At 39.6% G+C, this 12,592-nt stretch overlaps 1 protein-coding gene across 2 annotated transcripts in view; it reads left to right on the top strand.

Annotated features, from left to right (window-relative positions):
• The window catches only part of TRAK1 (trafficking kinesin protein 1), a 110,798-nt gene that overhangs the window by 19,878 nt on the left and 78,328 nt on the right, over nucleotides 1–12,592 (top strand). For both annotated transcript variants that reach the window (XM_026841574.1, XM_026841575.1), the window contains exon 2: nucleotides 1,886–2,178. The gene's annotated coding sequence lies outside the window, so the exon portion shown is untranslated. The remainder of the gene's footprint in view (nucleotides 1–1,885; nucleotides 2,179–12,592) is intronic.

The following is a 12,592-nucleotide window of genomic DNA, read 5'->3' as shown; positions in this document are numbered from 1 at the left end:
GATCATTTTAAAAATAATCAGTACAAGTGACCCCATTGTTATTTTCAGTGTGTACTGTGATAGCACAGGAATAATGGATGCTCTGCAGGGGAACCATAAGATTTTCTATTAAAGCACTCGAGTGAAACTTTCTCTTCCTGCAGCTACCACAATAGAGTACCATTTGTGTAAGAGTATCATAAATATATCGTTTGATTTAATCTGTTCCTGTAGCTATTATGAACATTACATAAAACAGTTTTTTGAGCCTCTAAGAACTGTTTCCAGGTTAAGTGAAATATGCAGAAATACAAATGTATGTAATTGAGGAAAACTATATGAAATGTCATTTTGTGTATGAGGGTATTCTCCAAAGTTAATATTGCCCATCCATTTTCCATTTGTGGTGTTCTGATTTCAGTATAAACACATCCTTCTTGAGACCCTCTGAGAGGGGGAGAGAATTTTGCGGTTTTGTTTTGATGCCTGTGGTGAAAGGGAAGACTAGGTTGAGAAAAAACGGTGTTGGCACAGTGTTACAACTTTGTTGGAGGTTTCTCTGAAGCTTACTCCCAGAAGGTCTAGAATGCATAATCTGTGTCTTGATGGTTGAGAGACAGATGCACGAGTCTTGCAATGAGTTTCTAGAAATATTCTCATGTTTTGGTGGAGCAATAATGTTGTTTACTAGAAATGCTGGAAAATAAGATGCCAAAATCCTATGTGTAACTTTAACAGCAAAATAGGATTTTCTGAACATGCCTAGAGATTAAAAGAGAAGCTTTTTCACAGGTTTCTTCAGAAAACTTGTATTTTTGGTTCTCAATGAAGCACTGAACATAGCATGTTCTTTTGCTGCACATGCATACTGAATTGCATCCACACCTTCTGCTTGCAGACCAGTGCATTTGTATCTTCTTGCTGGTTGTCTTTTTGCTTTTTCCGTGTAGTCTGGGCGTTTTGTGTGGCCTGTTCCTCAGCTGCTGCTTATGCCTTGTAACTACTACTAATATAAAGTCTTTTTTTCTTGTCCTTCAGTCCTTTTCCCAAGTCTGGTTTCTGCAATCCCGTGATTGTATTTTCCTTTCCTAGCAGTAATGACCATTAGCATCTTTCCTTACACTGCTAATAACCAAAAGCAGTACCATACCATCAGTTATTGAAGTGCCTTTAGCCAGTTACCCAAAAGCTTCAGTGATGTTTTTTGGATAAAGGTGCTCTTCATTCCTTCTCTGGCCAGTTTAATCTTGCTGAGGGCATCTGTATCTGTCTGTGAGGGACTTTGTTCCCTGTTTGAGGCTGAAGCACTGGCAAGCAGCAATAAGCCCCCTTAACCCAGTGCACCTTGAGTTCTGTTTGCTGCATACTCTGTAAAGGGAGGAGAGATGGCAGCAGGCAGCCTGTCAGTGAAGGGTAGGGCTGTGCAGGGTGGTCCAGTGGAGAGGAAAGTCTAGCAGGGTTATAGTATAAGCCTCTAATAATTTCTGTATTGTTATCAGTCAGTTTCAAAGTACCAGTAAATCAACTAGTGACATGCAGTCTGCCTGCACGGCATGGCTCATGCAGCATGCTGGGTTACATAGGGCTTTTGCTGGCTGACATGAGAGCAAGTTAAGTTGGTGAATGAGGCAAGATGGATGGACTGGGCTTACTCTAAGATGGGTTAGGCAAAAATATGGATGTTTAATCAGCCATTGGTAAATACTACAAGGAATAGCACTTTCCTACTTGACATGACTGGGCATGGTGTAGAGATAGACAGCTGCTCTGTGAATAGTGTTTGGGTTTTAGTATTTGCTGAACATCTCAGGTTAAACTACTGTTTAAGAAAAAGAAAATTATCTATTCTGATGTATGCTGTTTGGAATGGCTTGAATTGAACATTTGTTTCTTTTGTGTTTTGCAGACTTCTTGAAGCCAACTCTAGCAAAGAAAGAGAGTCCTGTTTCTACCAGCCAGACCCAGTCTCCAGTGCTGGTCCCCCTGATGGCAGTTTGTACAACCCTGTGAAACCTGCCAAGCTGGACGCCACAGCTTTGCACGACTGCACTTTGGCCGCCACTGTGCCTCCTTCGGAGCTGTCGAATCATGCAGTCCTAGCCTGTGACACAGGCATTCACGAAGAGCACTATGTAAGTGAAGCAGTGGAAGATGATGTGCCAGACTGCAGAGAGTACAGAGATGCCTGCACCATTACTGGTAAGCGGACAAATCTTTTTTATCCTGGGAAGGATGTGGAGATGTATAGTTAAACTTCTGTTCTTAAGATGTGGGTGAGGTATGTGGCTCATGGACAGTGCTGCTGCTGTTCTGCACATTTTCCTTGTTTAAGAAGTGATTTCACAAGCACCGGAATTTTCAGTGAAAGCACTCTGTAAGGTTTAAGGCTCTTGCAAATAGGTTAGACCAATGACAGCTGTGAAACTGGGGTATTAGAACTACATGCTTGGGAAGTTGAACCATTTGAGATTTGTTTGGAAAATAAACCAACTGAAAGTCAGAGATGAGGGGAAGGAAATACCGCAGCTTAAAATTATGGAATGCTTGTCCTAAAGTTCAACATAATTTAGATTTTTATCTTGATATGAGATTTGCTTTGTGGGAGAAGGGGATGGGAGAAATAGTATCTAATGTATTTTGACTGTACATCTTTCTGCTTTTTAAAGCTATTTAATTTTTGTCACATTAATTCTGGAACTATAAAAGTTAATGTATAAGGAACAGCTGCTTCTGCATGCTTGTATGAAAAGTTAAATGCCTTTTATCATAGTTTCATACAAATAAATGGAATATGTGTTTTAAGTATGGTATTTTAAATAGAATGAGATTCTTAGTGATGTGGTCTGCTGACCCATTTTTTTTGTTTGAATAATCACTAATTCAGTTTAGTCATGGATATGGCCATGAAATGACAGGCAGTTTCCATTCCAAATGCATGGTTTGTTGGCTGAGCTGTGAGGCTGCTTTTAGCTTAAAGTAACCTTGTCAGTTCCAAGGTCTTTTGGGAATGTTTGACAAATCAGCTGAGTTTTTGGGAGGGAGAAATGAAAGGGCTGAGAAAAACAGAACTAAGACTGGAGCCATTCTAATTGGCTGTCAGATACATTTGTCCTGAGTTACTTCCAGCCATTTCTAGAATTGTCTGTAGGTCAGAGAACTAGTTAATGGTGACCATCAACAAATACTTCTGTATTATGCTTAACTTAGGCCAACTGAGATATAGTTACTAAGGACTGATATTCTGAAAAAAGAAAATAGAAAGAAAGGGAGAGATGCTCTGCAAGTCCATCCTGATTCCCTTGCAGTGACAAGCAGTAGAATTAACATTAAAGTCATTTTCAGTGAGGTATGCTTCCACAGAGATAAATGCTTTGTTAACACAAACATACTTCCCATCCCTCCTCCTTGTATTCATGGGTTTAGAGCTCTTTAACTGATTAGTTTATAAACAGGCCACTCTCTTGACTGCCATGTAGGTATTTGCTTAGCAGGTAGACTGGAAGCTCTATGCATTGCACAGATGCATTCCTGGTAGCATAACTGTTTTCCAGGCCCCTTGTAGAAGGATCTTTCTTGCAAGTTGTTCTGTTGGTTATGTCCTGTATTCCTTCACCTGTTAAAAGAAGATGTTAACTTTGTTTACCTGTTTCTGACTACAAGCCCAGACAACTAACTTCTTTCATGAGTCAGGATGCCTTCTTAATTATGGTTCCTTGACAGGCAGGACAAACTCTTCCTTTTTTTAATTTTTAAAAGTAGTTTTTGCTAAGTGGAGGTCAGTGCATGTCTTCCTACCTCAGACTCTTTCAAGCCTGATGTAGTTTCTGAATCTCTTTCTTCTTGCTTAGTTGTCAGCCAAGTGTGGTTTACTGATTGATCCTATAATGCTTTGTTTTTAATGGATTAACTGTTCTGCAGCAGCAAATTTATACTGTTTGTGACCTAGAGACAACATGATAAGACTTGCAGTAGAAATAGTGGTGGGCTTTTTGGTTGGTTGGTTTTGATGTTGTGTTTGTGGAGTTTTTATTTACTTTTTTAAATTGGATTTTTCTGAGTTTCAGCTCTTTGCTGTGCTTTTAAAGGTGTCAAAGGGCATAGACTGGGAGTAAGGAATTGGTCTCATGCTTCCTGTGTAAAATCTCTACCTTGTCAGTGGTATGTGTTGGTATGCAGCATATACTCTTGAAACAAGCAGAAAGAGAAATACTTGCAGAGGAATAAGGATTGTCAGAGGCTTTAACAGGAGGACTTTGTGTAGGTCTGACTCGGAGGTTAGCACAGTTTACACTTTTAAACTGTTTAGTGGGAAAGAAATTGCTCATATCAAGTCTGCATATACCATAATTTTTCTTCTGATGCGAAGCCTTGACTACTTCAAGCAGGCATGTCCAAATTCAGCAGTCAGAATAATCTGTTTTCTTTTAGTCTAAGACTTAACACCTAGAGACTATTGTAAAAGTAATCTGCAAAAATTCTTCCAACTAAAGACTTGAACACAGTTAAGAAACTGGGAAACTGAGTCAGTGCTGTGTGGTGATGCTTTCTGAATGTAACCAGCTAATGGTAATGTAATCGGAGGTGACTAATATAACTTAAGCCTAAGAAGAAATTATATGATGTGGAGATTTTGCTATTTAACTTTTCAAGAAGGCCATTGGTACTCCAAGAATTTTAAATTCTTGCTGGTTTCTTTTGGATTTTTTTCCTATTCTATTTGCTAACAGTAAGAGAGGCACTTTGGCATTCTTTGCCAGCAGCACGATCTTTCCTGCCCTGGGACCTAAGAGCAGATGTTAAGTAGCTGAGAGGTGCATTGTACATTTTTATTGTTCTAAGCATGTGTTCTTGGATACAGTGTTGCTGTAAACATTTCCTGTCCCCGAACCACCTCAGAATTGTGCTTGTGCGGGTTTCTGTGGGAGTGCAACTGGAGGTATTTTAGGCAACTTGTCGGGATAGAATCCTGCTCAGCTTTTGTGGCAGAGGGGAGGTGAGGGTTACTTTATAGCTAGGTCACACATCTCATCTGTTCTACTGTGTGGCCTAAAGGCAGTGTTGGTATAACCAAGGGAATGAGCACTGCAGGGGTGGGCCTCGGTGACAAAAACCAGTGAGGTGAAAAGTTTCCTTAAGCCAGTTTTACCTCTGAGTGGGGGACAGCATCCTGAAAGGTTTCTTTCCCACTGAATTTGATAGTAAAGTGATCCAAAACTCGTAGCTGCTATAACTGAAGTGTTATGCAACTAGACACTTCTCAGTCTGTGCTAAATTGAGCATACATGGGTAAATGAAATAGGACAATTGATCTAATTTTTAAAAAATGTTGTTTGTAAATGTTTTAATAGTTATTAAAAAATGTTAGCCATAGATCATGTGTTTTCTAAATGCTAACAGTATTAAACCTGTAAATGGATTCGGTAGATGCTATATTAGATTTTTTTTTTTTTTTGTAATTACTGCTTCATTTTGGATTTTGTTAGCAAGGTTTAAGAGAAAAGTTCAATGTAGCCTGACTTAGAGAGTTTCTACAGCTGTCACTCATGGAACTCCTACAAGTAAATGTGCAGAAGGACACTCAGGTCCCTATGTTGGTGGTCAGTGGGGCAGCATTGTATGACATGGAAGTGACACACTGCTACTACATGTGTGAATGAGGCACCTATCTCATCCCGATTGTTTTTTTCCTTTGAACTTGACTTTTTCTTCCTGCTAACCACTCATCTGAGTATAAAGATAGGAATATGGATGTAGCACCATCTAGTGTTTCTTTTGCTAGACAGAGAATCAAAGTGCTTTTAAAGGTGCCTGTCTTTCCTGTAATTGCAGTGCAGACCTGGATACTTCCACACAGGCGTTGGTATAAACAGCTGGGGATGGGGGCTTCCTTCTCTGTCTAACACTCCCCATCGCATTCTTTGTGAAGCAGAAAGGGCTGTAATCTTGACATGATAAAGCAGAGTATCATTAAATTGCTCAATTAGTCCCATTTTGTGAATTATAAAAGCATCTTAGTCTGATTGCCATTCTTCCTTGTTCATCAGCTGCTGTCAAACAAATCCTGTCCTTCTGGAAATGGAGAGTACAGTGGGGATGGAATACGAAATACCACTGGAGTATACGTTTACTCTTGTGACAGATGTCTGGCTGCCAGAGTGGTTTTGTGGGTTTTCTGGTTTTTGGGTTATTTTAAATTACTTTTTTGTTTACCTTAAAATAAGTGTAACACTATAATTAGCTATCTTCAGTAAGTTAACTTTCAGTCTTTTTTCTCATGTCTGAAGACTTACTATTTGCAATGATTTTGGCATAATATACTTTGTAATTCAAGAGCTAACTGCTTAATATGCTATGTGAGTTTCCTTCATCGTTCTCTGAAAAAGGAGAGAATGAATGGACTGTGATTTAAATTGCCTAGCTCCCTCATTAGTTTGCGTGATTCATTTGTTCATTGTACTGATTACTCTTTCCAAATGCACGTAGGGGTGTGTTCTCTGGCTGTTGTGTTCTGGGCAATTTCCTGAGGGGTCTTGGGAAATTCTTTGTGATGATAACCTGTTCTGTGTCTTATGTTGTTTGTAATTAACACAAGTAGAGTTTTTTAATTTTTTTTTTTTTTAAATGAAGTTACGTCACTGGATGGGTCAAGCCATGAAATCAGATTTCCCTCAGATGGGAGGTATCTCTGAGAAGAGTTGGTATTATTTAACCTTTCAGGTAGTGTAACTTCTACCTTACTGCAATGGTGGATAGTCATAACATCCAGAGGAACCCATTTTTCTCTTGCTCTTAAACCTCATACAGTCTCCTAGCAACAAAGACATTTAGATGCAGAAAGTTTTTTCTGGATTTTCATCCTGCCTCTATCCTTATTCAGGCTTTTTAATTATGTTCTGGTATGAAACAGAGCTTCTGTTCTCTTCCACCAAATTCCACCACTCTTTGTGGCAACATTAGCCAGTTCTGATGACTGTTACTTCATTTTAAAAGGTGTTTCTAGGGCCTACAGAATTTCCATTCCAGTGCTTTTCCTCCGTTGCCCCCAAGGTGCATGTTTTTGTTTGAAATGCTGGATTTCTCTTCCTTCGGTTCTAAATCTGTCAAAGCATGACTGCCCAGAGATAACTCCTTAAAGATTTTGGTAATACAGGTTGTTACTAGAACACTTTACTCTGGCTGTGCAGCATACAGGGAAAACACTGTATCTGTGGCTGAGCTGTTTTGGGTGTGTGAGATACCATCAGACCTTGAGTGCTTCCTATTCTGAAGGCTCTTGAACAGGGTGCTGTGGTTGTGCTGAGTTACGGGCTGGTTGGTTGTCCTCTAAACATTACAAGGTTACAAAAGTATTGATAAATTAGTAATAGTTTTGAAATGCATCGCTCTTCTTGAACTGCTCTGAGTCCTGTTGTGGTTACCTTTCTTTACACAGCATAAACTTGCTCTAGCACTTTCTTCCTTTTCATTTCCTGTTGTGGGATGGTACCTTCCATGTTTTTCTCAGTTTTGTTAATATGGTCTGTGGAGCTGGAACTCAAATGAAGAACATAAGAAATGCTTGCCTGGGTTGGATCAGCAGGCTCAGGACTCTGCTTTTTACTCCAGGGTATGGAGAGCACGTGCTCAGCCACTCTCAGAAGTCTGTTCTTAGCATAAGTACCCCCATCATGCAGAACTGTTGTACTAGCAATATAGAGAGTACGTCCCTGCCTAGTTCTTTTAGTGTCTATTTAGTGTTAGACTCTGTCTGTGACTGTCTAAAATCTATCTGAATTTGCTGATTGTGTTACCATGGAAGTTCATGGTTTTTACTGGCTGTGTGCAGGGGTACTTAAGCCAGTCTTCCACTGGTTTCTGTCAGTATTTGTCCTAGTTATGCAGGGTTTGGTGAATATAAGTTCTTCATTCCCCTTACAATTTCATTTTCATGATTTTGAAAAATCTCCATAATTTTCACAGTCCAGTCTTCTTCCTACCCAGCTTTCTTAGTCTCTCCTTTAAATAAAATTTGAGAGTGTGGGTTCCTACCTCAGTCCATTTTGCTATTGCTGTCACCAGTCTTACCCTGTAAGCTTGATCTAGATTTGGTCTATTCTCCCTCTTCTATTCTGCCACTTTCTATAAGCAGCTATTGCTAAATTCTGAGTGCTCTTTCTCTAAAGTATGCCAGGAGTGCTAGTCCTATTAACGTGAGATCCCTCAGCATGACTGGAACTATTCTATGAGTCTGACTTTTTTAGTTCTGTCTAGCATACTCTTAGCAAAATGATCTTATTCTCTGTGCCTGCTGCATCATTGCTTCTGAAATTTTCTGGCTGGCTTTTGGTGGATTCTCAGTCAACTTCATAGATGCTGCTTTTTTTTTTTTTTTTCCCCCCCTCTCCCCTCTCTTCTCATCACTTCTTCTCCAGCTCTTATCCTTTGTCAATAACTTAGTGTTTTTACTGATTCCTTTCCCGTGACAGGTTGTCATGCCACCTCGTAGTGTGTATCCCAGGCGTACTTTTCCTTTCTTTCAAGGATTATCTTTTTGTGTTTTGTGGAGTTTGCTTGTTTTTCCCTTAAGCAGAACTTGACTGCTACTACTGTGCTCCTTTTGCAGCCCTCTTAACTTACACTCCTCTTCCTAGTATGATACATGATTTTTAGTGTAAACTTGTCAATTCCACAGTCACTGTGAAAGCAACTGCGGGAATTAATGAAGTCCAGTGTGACATTTTTAAAATTTGTTTCTAGATTTTCCTTGTTTTGGGAAGCACTTGTCATTCCTAAATGCGTACTTTTTTCAGGGTGGGGATGTGTGAAAGCAGTGTTTGTTCTTTGGAGAAATAACTCCTGAAGACAAGTCCTTGGTGGATTTTTTTTAGGATTTTTTTTGTTTTCTGTTTTTTGTTTTCCTGTTTTGGTGCACTTGAATAGTGCTGGAAGACTAAAAAGCTATGTTTGATTATTTTTGTATTTAAATATGTGAAAAAACTTTTATTTCATAATTTACCTCCATAATATGCTGGGTGCATCCTTATGTTTCCCAATGTACATGTATGTGTTCATCATGAAGCAACACACATTTTCCATTTAAAGTCAACATCTGTAAAAAGCAAGCTACATAAGAATTAATTCTTATGTTTTGCTTGTGATTCTAAAGCTTCATTTGACAGCCATTGTTTAGGGGCTGGCACATTCTGTAGCTGGGCTGAACAACAAGCAAAAGCAGAACAATTGCTTTTCAGGGTTTTCTGTACTCGGTGATTTATCAATGGGTTTTTGAGACATTCCCAGTCTGTCTTGGCAGCGGAAAGATCCTAATGGTTAATGAATGTGTTTATTCTTACTGTCGCTGAACGGTGCATTGCCAGCATGCATTTGATATGTGAATAGCTTTTGTTCTTGCTCTAAAAGAATAGCCATGGTGGTGGAGTTTCCTTTTATTTTCTGTTTAATGTAAAAATAAAAGCATGAATATGACTGCATTTATATACAGGAAGAAACATTTCCATACTGAAGCAAAGTTCATTTACATTTGTAGCATAATGTACAGTAGGGACCTAATACTTTAATGGTCTCTCATCATCAAGATCTGTCTCACCTTTCATACCCATCAGGAATGTGTGTGTAGGATGAAACCAAAGCAGGGAAGACTTTAACCTAATAAAGAATGACATTCCTCACATTGGAACTGGACTTTCCAGTGGTTTTGTCTGTTAGCTTTGACATTCCCAGCTTCTTCCAAACCTTTATTTGTTGTGTTTGGCTAAGCCAAGTTTTCTCCCAGCTTACTTCATCAGTATGCTTTCAAATGCCACATTTAAGTAGAATTTCCTACCAAGGAAGGCAACATGCTGGAAATCTTAGTGCTTTATGCACCCAAAAATGCAGATGTAGGCTGAGCCCAGTGACCTGTATGGGAAGACAGTTCTGTGGCTTGTCCACCCCATAAACAGGCTTGGCCAGTGTCTGCTGTGGCAGAACTGAAGGAACAACGTTTTTATTTCCACTTCATCTGGCAGCCTGGTCAATGTAATGATTTTTCTTGCACAACAGTATTCTTTTGGATAATATTGAATGATCTGATCCTTCATACCAGTTCTCCTTTGTAGCAAAGGAAAAGTTGTGATTATGTTTTGTGCAGCTTCTCCACCCTTGCAAAAATCCTTTAAAACTTTTGGGGATAAAGGACTTTTTCTTTCCCAGTGATGAAGCAGGACTTGTTCATGGGAAAGGGGATGGGAGTGGGGGTGGGTAAGAAAAGCAAGCTGTTGAAATCTTTTTTTCCTTCCTACCCCTATCCTTGCTCGTTTAAGTGCCTGTTTGTATGAATTAAAATATCAGGTGGCAGACAACTAACTGAAGTGACACATAGTGTTATATAGAGAATATGATGAGAAGCCCTGTTTGGGTGCTTCATTCTTCTCCATGGGCTGGACTTCTCATCCAGAATTCCTCTTCCATGACTCAGTGTGCCTGTTTGGTTACTGTAAATACTGCCTGACTTTCCTGTGGTGCCCCACCTGCACGAGGTGGGAAGTCCAGTTAAGAGAGAAAGTCCAGTGCAAGAGAGAAAGCTCTGTGGGCAGTACTGAGTTACAGTTCAAGTGAAGCCCTGCTGTGACAGCCCACAATGGGAATACCTGAGGTTGGCATGGGGTCTTCTGTTTTCTCATGGAATACTGGATTTTGTGCCGTATTTTCCATGTTTAGTCAGAAGAACCATTGCTTAACCAACTTTGGTTAAAGGTGTGGCAGGACTTGCAATTCCAAAATCGTGTCATGCCAGTCAAGTTACAAAAGCTGCCACGACTGTTTAAGGAGTCTTAAGTTTTAAAGGTACGAGACAACTTTCTTGTTGAAGAGCTTTTTTCCACAGTTTGGGTTTGTAGCCAGCAATGAGCCTTCTGATGTGTAGGATGCTAAGGCTGTCTTTCCCTTTGGGCAAACCAGTGAGTTGGGAGGACGGTGAATTTTTATTAGAAGTAATTTTCATTGCCCCAGAAGCTAATCACACACCTTACATTAAAATACACATATTGTGTGTGTGCAGTCCTGAGTTCAGCAGTAGTATTTGTCAGACTTCGGTATAATTAGCCACATTCTGGTCATCCTAGAACTGAAATTCAACAGGAATGTGGTATGCTCTGGGGTTTTGCCTGTTACAAGTATATGTTCAGAGTACTTGTGAAATTATATTCAAGAAATACTTGTAATTCTGGACCACAGTTAGTACTTAACATCTGTATCTGTGTGGGCCTGTAGAGCTCAAGTAGTGGATGACTATAGGCTGTTTCCCTCTTCAGTTGACTAGCTGTCAGTGTAATTGTGGAGTTGAAGTTTCTTATCTCCTCTTTTGCTTTTTATTTTTATGTAGATCTGTTCAGTGGTAATGACTAGTTCACTCCATTCCATGATTGTCTAAATGGACGGAAAGCATTGGGAAAGTGAGGCTATCAGGCTGCTTCAAGCAGCCAGGAAATAGCTGCTGGAAAAGCATTTAAAGAAAGACCATCTTTCTTGCTTCCATCCCTGGAATATGATTAGGCTTCTTTAGGCTTGTGGTTCTACTGAGAAAGGAGAATCCTAATATAACAATGGCCTCTTGGCTGGTTGTTGAGCTAGATTTGTTGCTTTTTCTCAGAAGGAGTTTCCAGAATTTTCTCAGCCCAATGGAATGGGATGACTTTTCACATTATGGAGTTGCATATTTCTTCATTATTTTAAAAATGGGGGAGGCATTGAATACACTGAGAATTTTTAAAAAGGCACTTCCTACTTAAATAATAGAAAATGTAATACTCTCTTGTGTGATGGTACATGTACTGTAGAATTCTGTGTCAATTTACATACAATGATGCAAAATTTGCAGTTTCTGAGAAGGGACACAGACTTGCAGTTTGTGTTATCTGTGCATATATGCATCACATGAAGCAAAATCAGCAGTCAAGATTCACTAGCATTTAGCATGAAATAGCCTCAAGTTGATGAACTTTAATTTCTTGTGTTACATGTGGCTGGACTTTAGCCTCCATGTGGTAGCCCTGTATTGCAGAGACTCTTTCTTCTCCTTTACTAGCAGGTATCCAGCACTGAAACTGACCCTTTTCAGGTATTGTGTGCTTTTTTAAAAAAAAAAAAATCAAATTGTTATTTACTGATCTGTCATTTTCCAATATTTTTTAAGTTTCACCATTTTAAATTTTAGAGTGCTAAGTGTCAAGGGGGAGTGTAATACATGTGTGCGAAATGGAACAGGACTGAAAACCAGGGAGAGGAATAGGTGGCTTCATGAAGTAAAAAAGTAGACTTTATTCTTTCTGCTTTCTCCAGAGAGTTTCCTTGTTTCTCTCATCTATTTTTGTTGCTGTGCTCTTATCTAGTGCCCTTTCCTCAAATGACTGGAAAGGTTGTGACAAGTTACTATATTTTAATTCTGTTGTGGGAAATGAACGAATTTGCTTGAGAGTGGCTACTGAGGACTTTTTTGATATTTTTTGTTTTGTTTTGTTTAAGGACAGGGTATTTAGACTGCCCCTTTCTGGCTGTGGGCTGAGCACCAGCTGCTTGGGTGCTGTTGCAGTGGAGTCCCATGGAAGATGGAGATGGTTGGGGATGGGGAGGGGGT

The sequence above is a fragment of the Athene cunicularia genome, assembly GCF_003259725.1.
Source record: "Athene cunicularia isolate RWA chromosome 2 unlocalized genomic scaffold, athCun1 chr2_part1, whole genome shotgun sequence".
Classification (NCBI taxonomy): Eukaryota; Metazoa; Chordata; class Aves; order Strigiformes; family Strigidae; genus Athene; species Athene cunicularia.
Note: the sequence above shows the minus strand (reverse complement) of the source record. Positions and strands in the feature narration are given on the sequence as shown.